Source organism: Lithobates pipiens, unplaced genomic scaffold, assembly GCF_037356315.1.
Source record: "Lithobates pipiens isolate NorthernLeopardFrog02 unplaced genomic scaffold, aLitPip1_a1.2 Scaffold_3, whole genome shotgun sequence".
In the NCBI taxonomy this organism is placed as follows: Eukaryota; Metazoa; Chordata; class Amphibia; order Anura; family Ranidae; genus Lithobates; species Lithobates pipiens.
The window spans coordinates 180,988,491-181,002,335 of record NW_027507790.1 but is presented as its reverse complement, the minus strand read 5'-3'; positions in this window follow the sequence as shown (position 1 = coordinate 181,002,335).

Sequence of the window (13,845 nt, the reverse complement as noted above, 5' to 3'; positions counted from 1 at the left end):
AAAATGTTTAATTCATTTTTTTTTTTATTACTTTTAGGTTCCTTTAGTGCATGTTTCCCACACTGTGCTGGAAAGCACTGCCCTTGTGATCTGCTGCAGGTGCCATTGTATTGGTAAGGGCACCCCAAAAGCTGATTTTATGGTATGGTACTTTAAGAGTAGTACAAATCTCCCATCCAAGGTCATATTTCCCCATACAAATTTCCCCCCACAACCCCAAATCCATACCCAGTACAGATTTCCCCCACAGTCCTAAACTCCCCTCAGCACAGACCGTCCTCCCAGCTCCATCTCAGTACAGACCCGGTAGGGCAATGGTGGGCATAGGAACATAATAGAAAAATTAGAAAACGCTCCTGTTCTTCCAGCCTTCCTTGCAGCTTACCTTTACTAAAGCCAGCCACCTTATCAGTGCACTTCAGCCAAGTACAGTGGCTGGGTGGACCCTGTGCCCCTTTGTGATAGGCAGATTCTGTGCCCCTCTGTGAAAGGAAAATTGTGTGCCCCTCTGTGATAGGCAGATTTTGTGCCCCTCTGTGATAGGCACATTCTGCACCCCTCTGTGATAAGCAGATTCTGCGCCCCTCTGTGATAAGCAGATTCTGCGCCCCTCTGTGATAAGCAGATTCTGCGCCCCTCTGTGATAAGCAGATTCTGCGCCCCTCTGTGATAAGCAGATTTTGTGCCCCTCTGTGATAGGCACATTCTGCACCCCTCTGTGATAAGCAGATTCTGCGCCCCTCTGTGATACGCAGATTCTGCGCCCCTCTGTGATAAGCAGATTCTGCGCCCCTCTGTGATAAGCAGATTTTGTGCCCCTCTGTGATAGGCACATTCTGCACCCCTCTGTGATAAGCAGATTCTGCGCCCCTCTGTGATAAGCAGATTCTGCGTCCCTCTGTGATAAGCAGATTCTGCGCCCCTCTGTGATAGGCAGATTCTGTGCCCCTTTGTGATAGGCAGATTCTATGCCCCTCTGTGATAGGCAGATTCTGTACCCCTCTGTGACAGGCAGATTCTGTGCCCCTCTGTGATAGGCAGATTCTGTGCCCCTCTGTGAAAGGAAGATTCTGTGCCCCTCTGTGAAAAGCAGATTCTGTGCCCCTCTGTGAAAAGCAGATTCTGTGCCCCTCTGTGATAGGCAGATTCTGTGCCCCTCTGTGACAGGCAGATTCTGTTCCCCTCTGTGAAAGGAAAATTGTGTGCCCCTTTGTAAAAAGCAGATTCTGTGCCTCTCTGTGATAGGAAGATTCTCTGCCCCTTTGTGATAGGCAGATACTGTGCCCCTCTATGATAGGCAGAAGGTGTGAAAATAGCTAAAGTGGGGTTAACACAATAAGAAAATCAGGAAACGATTGTCCGATTTTCCTCGTTTCACAGCAAGTCATAAATAAAGGAAGGAAGGAAATAATGGACGAAAACTCTCGTACGACAAAGGCTTTTTTGTTGTTTATTGTTTCTGAGCATGTGCAGTCTTTCGATTCAGATTTTTTTCATACGAAAATTGTACAAAAGTTTTACATATCAAACAAAAATCGTTCATTCTGTTCCCATGTTCCCATACAAGAATTTTTTTTTGGAGTTTGTCCCTTTGGAAATTTTGGTTTGTAAGGGTCGGAATCGGCTGTCGAAAGTTGTGTACACTACCAGATAATCGTACGATCGTTCCATCAGCCGAAAATGTTCGCCTGATTTTCTTATAGTGTGTACAAGGCTTAAGTATACTAGAAGCCTCCCCCCCCCCCCCTCTCTCTCATTGTTTTGTGGAATCAATCAGATGGAACAGCTGCCCATTAGGAGGAATGACACTGTCCCGTGATCGCTTCAGAGACTCTCAGTTGTTTGCAGTTGTGATGTGTCTGATTATTACACTCAATAGCAGAGCACATTTACTGGAAGATTGCTAGTTCAGAACTGCAGACTGACACTGGTCTTCCCCCCCCCCCCCCCCCATCTCTGCCCAGATTTCGCATGGGCACTACTACAGTTGTTTCCATGCCCCCACTCTGTGTTACATATTGCAGCACCCAAGCCTCTGCCGCCCAGGCCCCCCTTTTGAGCTGATGGAGCACGGGCCCGGTACAGGAGGGCCAGCTGTACTGCCTTATCAGGGGCCCTGCCCCCTCCCCCCTACCTTCCTAAAACCTAAGCTTACTGACCTGTATAAATAAAGAGCTATATATACAATACTTACCTATTTTCAGGCCACACTGGTCTGGTCACCTGATTCCGTGTCAGCAGCAGCTGCAGGGGAGAGTAGAGATCACTCTGTCTGCAGCCAGTAAAGCCTGGGAGTGGTGAAATCACCCATAGGCTTCAATGGTCTATTCTCAGAGCTCCCTCCTCTCCCCTGCAGCCATGCTGGATGACACAGGGGATAATGTAACTTGACCGGAGCGGCCTGAAAACAGGTATATACACTTACCGGCCACTTTATTAGGTACACCTGTTCAATTGCTTAGTAAAACAAATTGCTATTCAGTCAATCGCATGGCAGCAACTCAATGCACTTAGGCATCTAGATGCAGTAAAGACGACTTGCTAAAGTTCAAAATGAGTTTTAAAATGGGGAGGAAAGGGGATTTAAGTGACTTTGAACATGGCATGCAGTAGCGGCCCGTCCAGTAGGGGGCGCAGGGGCGCCCCCTTAATCCATGCAGGGAGCCGGACACATGGATTTCAATGTTTTTTTTTTTTACCACATGATTAGAGCCTGAGGCTCTAATTGGCTTCAAAAAAAGGGTGGGCTTGGGGTGCAGATCACTGTATCAGTGCAAAAATCTTTTTAAAACAGCCGTTTTTTTCGGGAGCAGTGATTTTTTTAATGCTTAAAGTGAAATAATAAAAATGCAATATTCCTTTAAAGAGGAAGTAAACCCTGATGAGTTTACTTCCTCTTTCATTCCCTGCAAAGGCAAAGCATAATGGACTACTATGCATCGCATAGTAGCCCATTATGTGTCACTTACCTGACACAGGAGCCAGCGAAGTCGCCGCTGTCCCCTGTAGTCCGCCGCATCCATCTTGTTGGTGGGGTCTCGCAGCTCCGCTGCTGTCATTCGGCGAAGCCGCAATGATGTCACTCCCGCGCATGCGCACGGGAGCCGACACGCGCGGCAGCTCCGTCGCTGAGAATGCCGCGCTCAGTGCGCCTGCGCGCCGCTGTCTACGTTTTTGGGCAAATATCTCCTAAACCATATAGGTTTAGGAGATATTGCTTGGACCTACAGGTAAGCCTTAATCTAGGCTTACCTGTAGGTCAAAGTGGTTTGTAAGGGTTTACAACCACTTTAAATATCATGCCTGGGGGGTGTCTATAGTATGCCTGTAAAGTGGCGCTTTTTTTCCTGTATTTAGAACAGCACCACAGCAAAATGACAAGAAGGAAACATTTCTAAAGGAAAAATTTTCATTTAAAACGGATCGCGGCTGTAATGAATTGTGGGGTCTCGGCAATATAGATAAAACTCATTGATAAAAAGGGCATGGGAGAGTTCCCCCCCCCAGTCCATTACCAGGTCCTTTGGGTCTGGTATGACTAATAAGGGGAACCCACGAACCAAGAACCTTCAGGTCTGATATGGGGAAATTAAGGGGAACCCTGCCCCAAATTTAAAAAAATGGCGTGGGGGTCCCCTCAAAATCCATAAAAAAAACTATCTGAGCATGCAACCTGGCAGACTGCAGGAAAAGAGGGGGGACGAGAGAGCGTCCTCCCCCCTCCTGAACTGTACCAGGCCACATGCCCTCAACGTGAGGAAGGTGCTTTCGGGTCTGACCTTTCTGGGTGCCCAAAGCACCTGTCCCCATGTTGATGGGGACAAGGGCCTCATCCCCACAACCCTTGCCCGGTGGTTGTGGAGGTATGTAAGCGGGGGGGCTTATCGATATCTGGTAGCCCCCTTTAATAAGGGGACCCACAGATTCCACCCACCCATGTGAATAGGTAATGTCAGAAAAACCTTTCCCGCAAACGACTGAGTGGTGTGAGGGTCGGAAGAATACCTGTGCGCAGGAAAACCAATAGCGTGGCCGTTTTGACGGCAATTGGCGCCAATGGTGCTATTTAAATGGGATCTTTGCCTTGCTGTCTTGCTCCCCGATCAACAGCGTTCCTGTGTACTCTGCTACCCTGTATCCGAATCTACCTGATCTGTATTGAACTTGGCCTGTTCCTGACTTCTCTGCTTGTTGCCTGCCCCCGACCTTGGCTTCTGAACCAGACTATTCTCTTGGACTTCGTTTTGGTACCTGATCTGCTCGCCTGTGTTTGACCCGGATGGTTTAACTACTCTGCAACCTGCCAGTTACCTGCCTACCGCTGCTGGACTACAGAACACCTACCTGTTCTCCACTGTATCTGGCCGGAGCCTTCTGCTGTGCTCTGCTACCACCTGCATCCTGCTGTTGGACTACAGGACTCCTTCCCTTTGTCCGCTGTATCCTGCTGCCACCTGCATCCCGCTGCTGGACTACAGGACTCCTCCCCGTTGTCAGTTGCATTCTGCCCGCGGCCTGCATTCCGCCACTGGGCTACAGGCACATTCCTACTGTCCATTGCTTCCGGTTGGAACCGCCTGCTGCGTCCTGCTGTCATCTGCATCCTGCGGCTGGACTACAGGACACTTCCCTGCTACTAACGGTCTCCTGCCTTCTACATCGGCCATCCAGTCAGGCGCTTGTGCTCCTTTGTGCTCCCGAGCCCCTGTCATCTCTATCAGGGCCTCCCGAGTCAGAGGTTTACGAGAGGCACTCCCTGCACTCTGGGCTCTGCCTTAAGGTACGTGAAAGGTAATGGGATACATTGTACCCCTACCATTTCACAAAAAAAGTGTCAAAAATGGTAAAAAAAAGGCAAGAAACAGCTTGGGACAAGTCCTTTATTAAATAAAATGTCCAGCAATGTAAATTCACACCACCCGACACTATAGTCGCAAAGATGCAATAGTTCCACCTCCATAGGAGGCTCCCACCGAGTGACGCTTCTTCTGGGTGACAGCTGTTATATAGCTGAGGGCCGGGCCACCCAGTGACGTAAACGGGTGACCCTGCCCCCTCTGAGGACACGGAGGCTTCCCCGTGGCATCCCTGTGACGTAGCGCGCATCGGTAGGATCTGCTCACTATGGGTGACACCGATCTGCCCCTTTTTCAATTGTACTCCTGGGTTGTCACCCTGTCACATAGACTTCTGATGACCATTTCAACGCACATTGTACAGGCTTTGTCCGCTAATGTCAATCTCTGGACACCCACATGAGAAATGACATGCAGATATCACTGAGGTACATGTATGTAGGCAGGAAGTGAATGCAAAGAGGCTGCAGGAGATCAGCAACACTTAGATACCGATACCAAGTATTTACATGAGTACTCAGACTCGTGAAAATGCTCTGATAACTGAAATTGATACCTTTGCGGTGTGTTTTGAGCCCATACAAAGTAAATACTGGGGTGAATGTATGTAGGCAGGAAGTGGATGCAAAGAGGCTGCAGGAGATCAGCAACACTTAGATACCGATACCAAGTATTTACATGAGTACTCAGACTCGTGAAAATGCTCTGATAACTGAAATTGATACCTTTGCGGTGTGTTTTGAGCCCATACAAAGTAAATACTGGGGTGAATGTATGTAGGCAGGAAGTTGATGCAAAGAGGCTGCAGGAGATCAGCAACACTGAGATGCAAGAAAAGTAGGGTTGCGCCGATGCCGAGTATTCTCACAAGGGCATGTACTCGTGAAAATGCTCCGAGACCTTTGCGGTGCATTTTGAACCCATACAAAATGAATAGGAGCAAATCGCACTGCAACAAATTGCATGTGATTTGAACAGGAGTGCAGTGATTTCAGCCTGTACCACAGAAGCGGTACAGGATGTGATTCAGACAGGAATCACACCTCATTCCTGCTCAAATTACATGCGATTCTTTGCAGTGCAATTTCAGCTCATTCATTTTAAATGGGCTCAAATTGCACTGGGTGTAAATGTATCGATACTTTGTATCTGCTGCTGCTTTCTCCTCCTCTTGCTGGAAAGCAATGAGGCGTTGTCCCATTTACACATCTTTCCATCTCTTTTATCTCAGAGGGATCAGCAGGTGATTTCTTCTGTACCCCCTGCAGGCAGACTGGCAGGTGCTGGTGCTGCTTTCATATAAGTCAAGGGATGAGGATCATTGTTCATTGATCTGTTCCCTTATATTGTACAGATATCTGCAGTCTATGGGAACCCAATCATTAAAATCTCATATTATGCCATTTCTCCAATTTTTTTTAATCTGCAGCTTTCCATTCATTTAATACTTGTGATCCTGCCATGAAGGATCTGCTTGCTGTGGGTGACACCACTCTGCCCCTTTTCCAATTGTGCTCCTGGGTTGTCACCCAATCACAGACTTCTGATGACCATTTCAACACACATTGTACAGGCTTGTTCCGCTAATGTCAATCTGTGACCACCCCCATGAGAAATGGCATGCAGATATCACTGGGGTGCATGTATGTAGGCAGGAAGTGAATGCAAAGAGGCTGCAGTAGATCAGCAACACTGAGATGTATGAAAAGTAGGGTTGCACCAATGCTACCATGTCTGTACTTGGTATCTGTGAGTACTTAACTGAAAGTATCAGTACTTGTACTCGCCGCAAAAAATATGGTATTGGTGCAACCAATAGGCACGGTTCACACTTGCCCACACTGTACCTTCCGGTTGCTTCCGATTTCACTGCTTTTGTGAGATGCATGGGGCTGTCAATCACACTGAATGGCACCCCCACACATCTCAGCCCGAATCGCGATGGTAGGTGTGGGATCTGCAGGGAAACCACATGAAAAAGACACCGTGGCCACATTTTTAAAAATGTGCATGCCCTTTTTTTGTGCGGTTCACATGGCACAGCAGCCCATTGAAATGAATAGGGTGCCATGCCCAAGCAAACGCAGACTGCACAGCTGGCACTAATGTGAACCTAGCCCAAAGAAAACACTGAAAAACAATTGATTTCTCTGGCATTGAACTGTGTGCACAGCTCCCCTTTCCTAATCACATGCCCTAAAGAAGAACTGGTCCGTGAGACCCACAAATCACAAACACACATTCAACCATGCTCCCATAATCATGGCCAGGCTTAAAGCGGTATTAAATCCCAAAAAAATGGCTGCATTTCTTTTCTTTTTTTGTAAGGCTTTTTCCCTTCTGTTTTCACTTGGTCATCTGGGCTGTAACACACCTCCTGTATTAGCCTTTATAAGACCAGGCTTTTTCTGGCACTTTTTGTTTACAAATTTAAATCAGTATATTTTGCTAGAAAATTACTTATAATAACCCCCCAAACATTATACATTTTTTTTTAACAGAGACCCTAGGGAATAAAATAGTGATTGTTGCAATTTGTCACGTGGTATTTACGCAGCGGTTTTGCAAAAAATACACTTTGAGTGATTTGATATATGAAACGCGTCAGTCTTAAGACATGCACCAAATACCTATTTCCTCTACTAGGTCCCTATACCAGTAGGCTTTTATTTAGAAGCTCTGTGATTATGTGCATTTTAAATGGGTGTATCACCTATCAAGGATTATCTGCCGTGAATCATCTGGGGGCTTGTTACTCTGTTTACAATGTATCAATCACGGTGTACATATGATGTGACTGCTAATCCGTACTTGGATATTTATCATGTTACTATGTTATTGTTTATCAATAAAATGATTTTATATAATGGTGACTGATCCTTTGACCTCACTTGCCCACCTTTTCTAAAGTCCCAAAACATCTTCTTTTCTTTTAATGAAAAAAGAACAAATTAAATGAAACACAATATATACCCCAATTTTTTTGTAAAATGTAAAAGATGATGTTCCGCTGAGTAAATAGATACCTAATATGTCACACTTAAAAACTGCGCCCGCTCATGGAATGGCGACAAACTATGATACTTAAAAATCACTTTTATCCTAGGTTCACATTGGTACGATTTGGAATGTGATTTGACATGTCAAAACGCATGTGAAATCAGCGGCTATTGGCGGCAATGGCGGCAATGGCACGGTCAGGTTAAGCCACCTGCTTGAGTACAGTTTTTGAAAATATAGTAAATTACCTTAAAAACAAAATATATTTGTATATTACGTATGGTAATTAACCGCTTGCCACCCAGGCCAATTCTGACACTTCTCTCCTACATGTAAAAAATCATATTTCTTTTGCTAGAAAATCACTCAGAACTCCCAAACATTATATATATATATATATATTTTAGCAGACACCCTAGGGAATAAAATGGTGCTTGTTGCAACATTTCACATCACACGATATTTGCGCAGAAATTTTTCAAATGCATTTAAAAAAGAAAAAAAAATAATAAATTGTTTCATGAATATAAAAAAAACAAAAAAAACCACTAAAGTTAGCCTGATTTTTTTGTATAATGTGAAAGATGATGTTACGCCAAGTAAATAGATACCTAACATGTCACACTTTAAAATTGCGCACACTTGTGGAATGGCGCCAAACTTTGGTACTAGTGCTAGAATTATTGCTCTCCCTGTATCCTGTGTGTATCTGGCTCTGATACTAGCCAGTGCCTGACCAGCGACTGACCTCACCGGACATCCCTGGACTATGGGTGACAGGTGTACGGCCCCAAACAAAGACATTCACCTGCACACCTGTCAAATTAGGACCTGCAGCAGTGTTCATACAATTCGTCTCCTTAGGGCCTTTTCACACAGGCTTTCCGATCAGGTCCGTCTGTCAGTTTTTTAGGTGGACCTGATCGGAGCCTCCATTCACTCCTATGGAGCGGCGGATGTCAGCGGTGACATGTCAGATGACACCTGCTACTATCCGATCCGATCCTGTCCGTGAAACCCAGACAGATGGAGACCTGATTTTTCATCCGTCCGGTGGATCGGATCGGATGAAAATGGACAGGCAGATCCGTATTCATCTTATCTCCAATAGAGGAGAGCGGGGCTCTGACAGGTCTGTCTCTGCACAGTGAGTGGAGACGGACCTGTCATCTTCCTGCTCAGTGGAGATCAGCGGATCGATCCCTGCTGAGCAAAGCGGAGTCTGACAGTGCAGACCGCCTATTTGAAAGAGCCCTAATGCCCTGTACACACTGTCGGAAATTCCGAAGGAAAAAGTCTGATCGGATTATATTGTCAGAAAATCCGATCGTTTATGGGCTCTATCGGACTAAAAAATTTGAAAGCAGGACCTCAAATTTTCCGACAACAAAATCCGATCTGACGTTTTCGGATTGTTTGTAGAGAATTCCGATCGGACAAAGTGCCATGTATGCTCAGATCAAATTACGAGACCAAAGCTATTGGCTATCACGTTCTGAATGATCAGATTTTCTGACAACTTTATCCGTTTTTTTAGTGCATGTTTCCCACACTGTGCTGGAAAGCCCTTGTAATCTGCTGTGGGTGCCATTGTATTGGTAAGGGCACTCCAAAAGCTGATTGTATGATACGGTACTGTGGAGTGTCTTTAAGAGTAGTGCATGCACTAATTTTTCTGTTTTCTGGTGTGATTTACAGCCCATTCAAATGAATGGACTCCAAAATCACTCAGGACAACCGAGCTTTTACCCCCTCCTCTCAGTAAAAATCTCCCATCCAAGGTCATATTCCCCCATAAAAAATTCCCCCACAGTGCCAAATCCCTACCCAGTACAGATTTCCCCCACAGTGCTAAACTCCCCTCAGCACAGACCTTGCTCCCAGCTCCATCTCAGTACAGACCCTCCAGTAGGGCAATGGTGGGAATAGGAACCAGCCACTTTATCAGTGAACTTCAGTCAGGGCAGGCTGGGCAGGTCCTGTGCCCCTCTGTGATAGGCAGATTCTGTGCCCCTCAATGCTGGGGCAGATTCTGTGCCCCTCTTTAATAGGCAGATTCTGTGCCCCTCTGTGATAGGCAGATTCTGTGCTCCTTTGTGATAGGCAGATTCTGTTCCCCTCTGTGATAGGCAGATTTTGCGCCTTTCTGCGATAGGCAGATTCTGTGCCCCTCTTTACCAGGCAGATTCTGTGCCTCTCTTTACTAAGCAGATTCTGTGCCCCTCTGTGCGAGGCAAATTCTGTGCCCCTCTGTAATAGGCAAATTCCGTGCCCCTCTGTAATAGGCAGATTTTGTGCCCCTCTGTGATAGGCAGATTCTCTGCCCCTCTTTACCAGGTAGATTCTGTGCCCCTTTGTGCCCCTCTGTAATAGGCAGATTCGGCACCCCTCTTTGATAGGCAGATTATGTGCCCCTCTGTAATAGGCATATTCTGTGCCCCTCTTTACTAGGCAGATTATGTGCCCCTCTTTGATAGGCAGATTCTGTGCTCCTCTGTGAAAGGGCATATTCAGTACCCCTCTGTTAAATGAAGATTCTGTGCCCTTCTGTTATAGGCAGATTCTGTGCCCCTCTTTAATAGGCAGATTCTGTGCCCCCACTGTGATAGGCAGATTTGGTGCCCCACTGTGATAGGCAGATTTGGTGCCCCACTGTGATAGGCAGATTTGGTGCCCCACTGTGATAGGCAGATTTGGTGCCCCACTGTGATAGGCAGATTCTGTGAGAGGCAGAAGATGTGAAATTAGCTAAAGTGGGGTACACAAAATAAGAAAATAAAGCAAACGATCGTCCGATTTTCCTCGTTGTTTCACAGCAAGTCGGAACGGAGTAAGGAAGTAATGTATGAAAACTCTCATACAACAAAGGCTTTTTTTGTTGTTTATTTTTTCTGAGCATGTGCAGTCTTTCGATTCAGATTTTTTTCCTATGAAAATTGTACTAAAACAGTACACATTAAACAAAAATCGCTCGTTCTGTTCTCATACGAGAAAAAAATCCGCATGGGCACTACTACAGTTGTTTCCGTGCCCCCACTCTGTGTTACATATTGCAGCGCCCCCAAGCCTCCGCCTTCTCTGTCCTGACTGCCCAGTGTAGTATAAAAATCAATTTCAGCATAGGCAGTACAGCTAGAGTTGCCATCTCATCCCTTTAAACCCAAACACACATGAATTACAGATAAGGCACCAAGCGAGTTTAATTACCACCTTATTCAGCCACAGAACCTGTGTAATTAATACGTGTTTGGGTTTAAAGGGATGAGGTGGCAACCATAAGTACAGCCCTGCCCAGCAGCTGCCCAGACCTCCTTTTTGAGCTGATGGAGCACGGGCCTGGTACAGGCGGGCCAGCTGTACTGCCTTATCAGGGGCCCTGCCCCCTCCCCCCTGCCTTCCTAGCACCTAAGCTTACTGACCTGTATAAATAAAGAGCTATATATACAATACTTAACTATTTTCTGGCCACACTGGTCTGATCACATGATTCCGTGTCAGTCAGCAGCAGCTGCAGGGGAGAGGAGAGATTAGTCTGTCAGTAGCTATTAAAGCCTGGGAGTGGTGGCATCACCCATAGGCTTCAATGGCCTAACCTCAGTGCTCCCTCCTCTCCCCTGCAGCCACGCTGGATGACATGGGAGGTAATGTGACTTGACAGGAGCGGCCTGAAAATAGGTATATACACTTACCGGCCACTTTATTAGGTAGACCTGTTCAATTGCTTGGTAACACAAATTGCTAATCAGCCAATCACATGGCAGCAACTCAATGCATTTAGGCATCTGCGGTAAAGACAACTTGCTAAAGTATAAACTGAGCATCAGAATGGGGAGGAAAGGGGATTTAAGTGACTTTGAACGTGGCATACAGTGGCAGCACGTCCAGTAGGGGCGCAGGGGCTCCGCCCCCTAACTCATGCATGGAGCCAGACGCATGGATTTCAATGTTTATTTTTATTTTTTGGAAGCATGATTAGAGCCTGAGGCTCTAATTGGCTTAAAACCAGATTGGACAAGAGGAGAATTGATCGTATTGGCCGCTGAGGAGGAGGAGACGCAGGAGAAGCTGCCGTGAAGCCACCAAGAAAGAGGAGACGCAGGATGGAGCTGAAGCTGTCCGTGACCTAGATGGGGTAAGTGTGGGCTGGTGGGGGGGACCGACAGACAGACCGAGCAGTAGAGGAGGAAAGGTTGCGTGTGATACTGTTTTCCGCTCCCCCCCCCCCAAAAAAATGGAGCACCAGCCACCACTGGTGCCATGGTTGTTGGTGCCAGATGGGCTAGTCTGAGTATTTAAAAAACTGCTGATCTCCTGGGGTTTTCACACAAGACCATCTCAAAGATTTACAGAGAATGGTCAGAAAAAGAGAAAATATCCAGTGAGCACATACATTTATTAAAGTATCCACTTACAGTTAAGATTAAAACAATCTGTTTGTAGCCCTATTTGTAATGGGGCTGTGGCTCCAGTATCCTACCTCTGTCGCCTGAGGAAGTCAAGTGATAGTGACAATACGCGTTGGGCAGAGTCGGGTGATGTAGCGCATCAGCAGGATACTGGAGCCACAGTCCTGCTGGAAGTAGGGCTAAGAACAGATTGCTTTAATCTTGATTGTGAGTGGATACTTTGATAAATATATGTGTTTTTTTTGCATACTACACTATGGAAAGTTCTTTGCTTTAACTGAGGGGAAAGGAGGTTTTTCTATACAGCTCACATAGATTACTTAGAAAAATTCAGAAAGGGGAAAGGAGGAGGAGGATATTGATCAAGCTGGTCTATAACCTGGATTATACCCCAGCTGGGGAAGTCTAGGTTGGACCTGTACAGGTCTAACATTAAAGGGGTTGTAAAGGTAATTTTTTTATTTTCTACATAGTTTCCTTTAAGCTAGTGCATTGTTGGTTCACTTACCTTTTCCTTTGATTTCCCTTCTAAATGTTTTTTTGCTTTGTCTGAATATCTCACTTCCTGTTTCTCCTCAGTAAACTTCTCACCATCATCCGAGCTGGTGGTTAGTCAGCCAGAACAGCTTACTGAACAGCTTACTGAGGAGGAACAGGAAGTGAGAAATTCAGACAAAGAAAACAAAGAAAAAAAAACATTTAGAAGGGAAATTGAAGGAAAAGATAAGTGAACCAACAATGCACTAGCTTAAAGGAACCTATGTAGAAAATAAAAAATTTACCTTTACAACCCCTTTAAGGTGGTGAATAGGTGTCCAGGGTTGATACATGCATATATTCTTCTAACCCACATAGGGGGAAGGTTGCAGAAGAACATTTAAGGAATATTGTGTTTAAAGATATCTCATCACGGACTTGAATTACTTTGTTGCACTATAGAAGATTTTGATTGCTGTCACACACTTAAGATATTTGTTTTTATTTTGACAATTGTATCCAATACTTAGTATCTTATTTTCTTTCAGTTGTGGGATGGCAATATTTTGGATTGCAGTTGTCACATAGTCACAAGTCTGGTAATTTAAGACTTTTACCAATTGAGCATTGTTTAAACTCCATGAGTATTGTTGCTGACCATGTCCATCTTCTGAAAAAGAATGTAAGATCAAATGTATTCATCAATTTAGGCCAATATGTTTTCTTCTACATATTTTTTGTTAAAAAAAAATATCCCAATAAGTGTATATTGATTGGTTTGCCAAAAGTTAGAGCATCCAAAAACTATGGTATCGATTTTTGTACTTTTTTTTTTTACTAGTAATAGCGGCGATCAGCAATTTTTAGCAGGACTGTGACATTACAGGGGACAAATCGGCCACCTAACTGACACTTTTGACACTTTTTGGGGACCAGTGACACTAATACAATGATCAGTGCTTAAAAAAAATATGCACTGTCACTGTACTAATGACACTGGCAGGGCAATCAAAAGCTTAAATGTGTTTCCTGGGAGTGCTTTCTAATGCCGCGTACACACACAACCAGAATTTCTGATGGAAACAGTCCGATGGGAGCTTTTCATC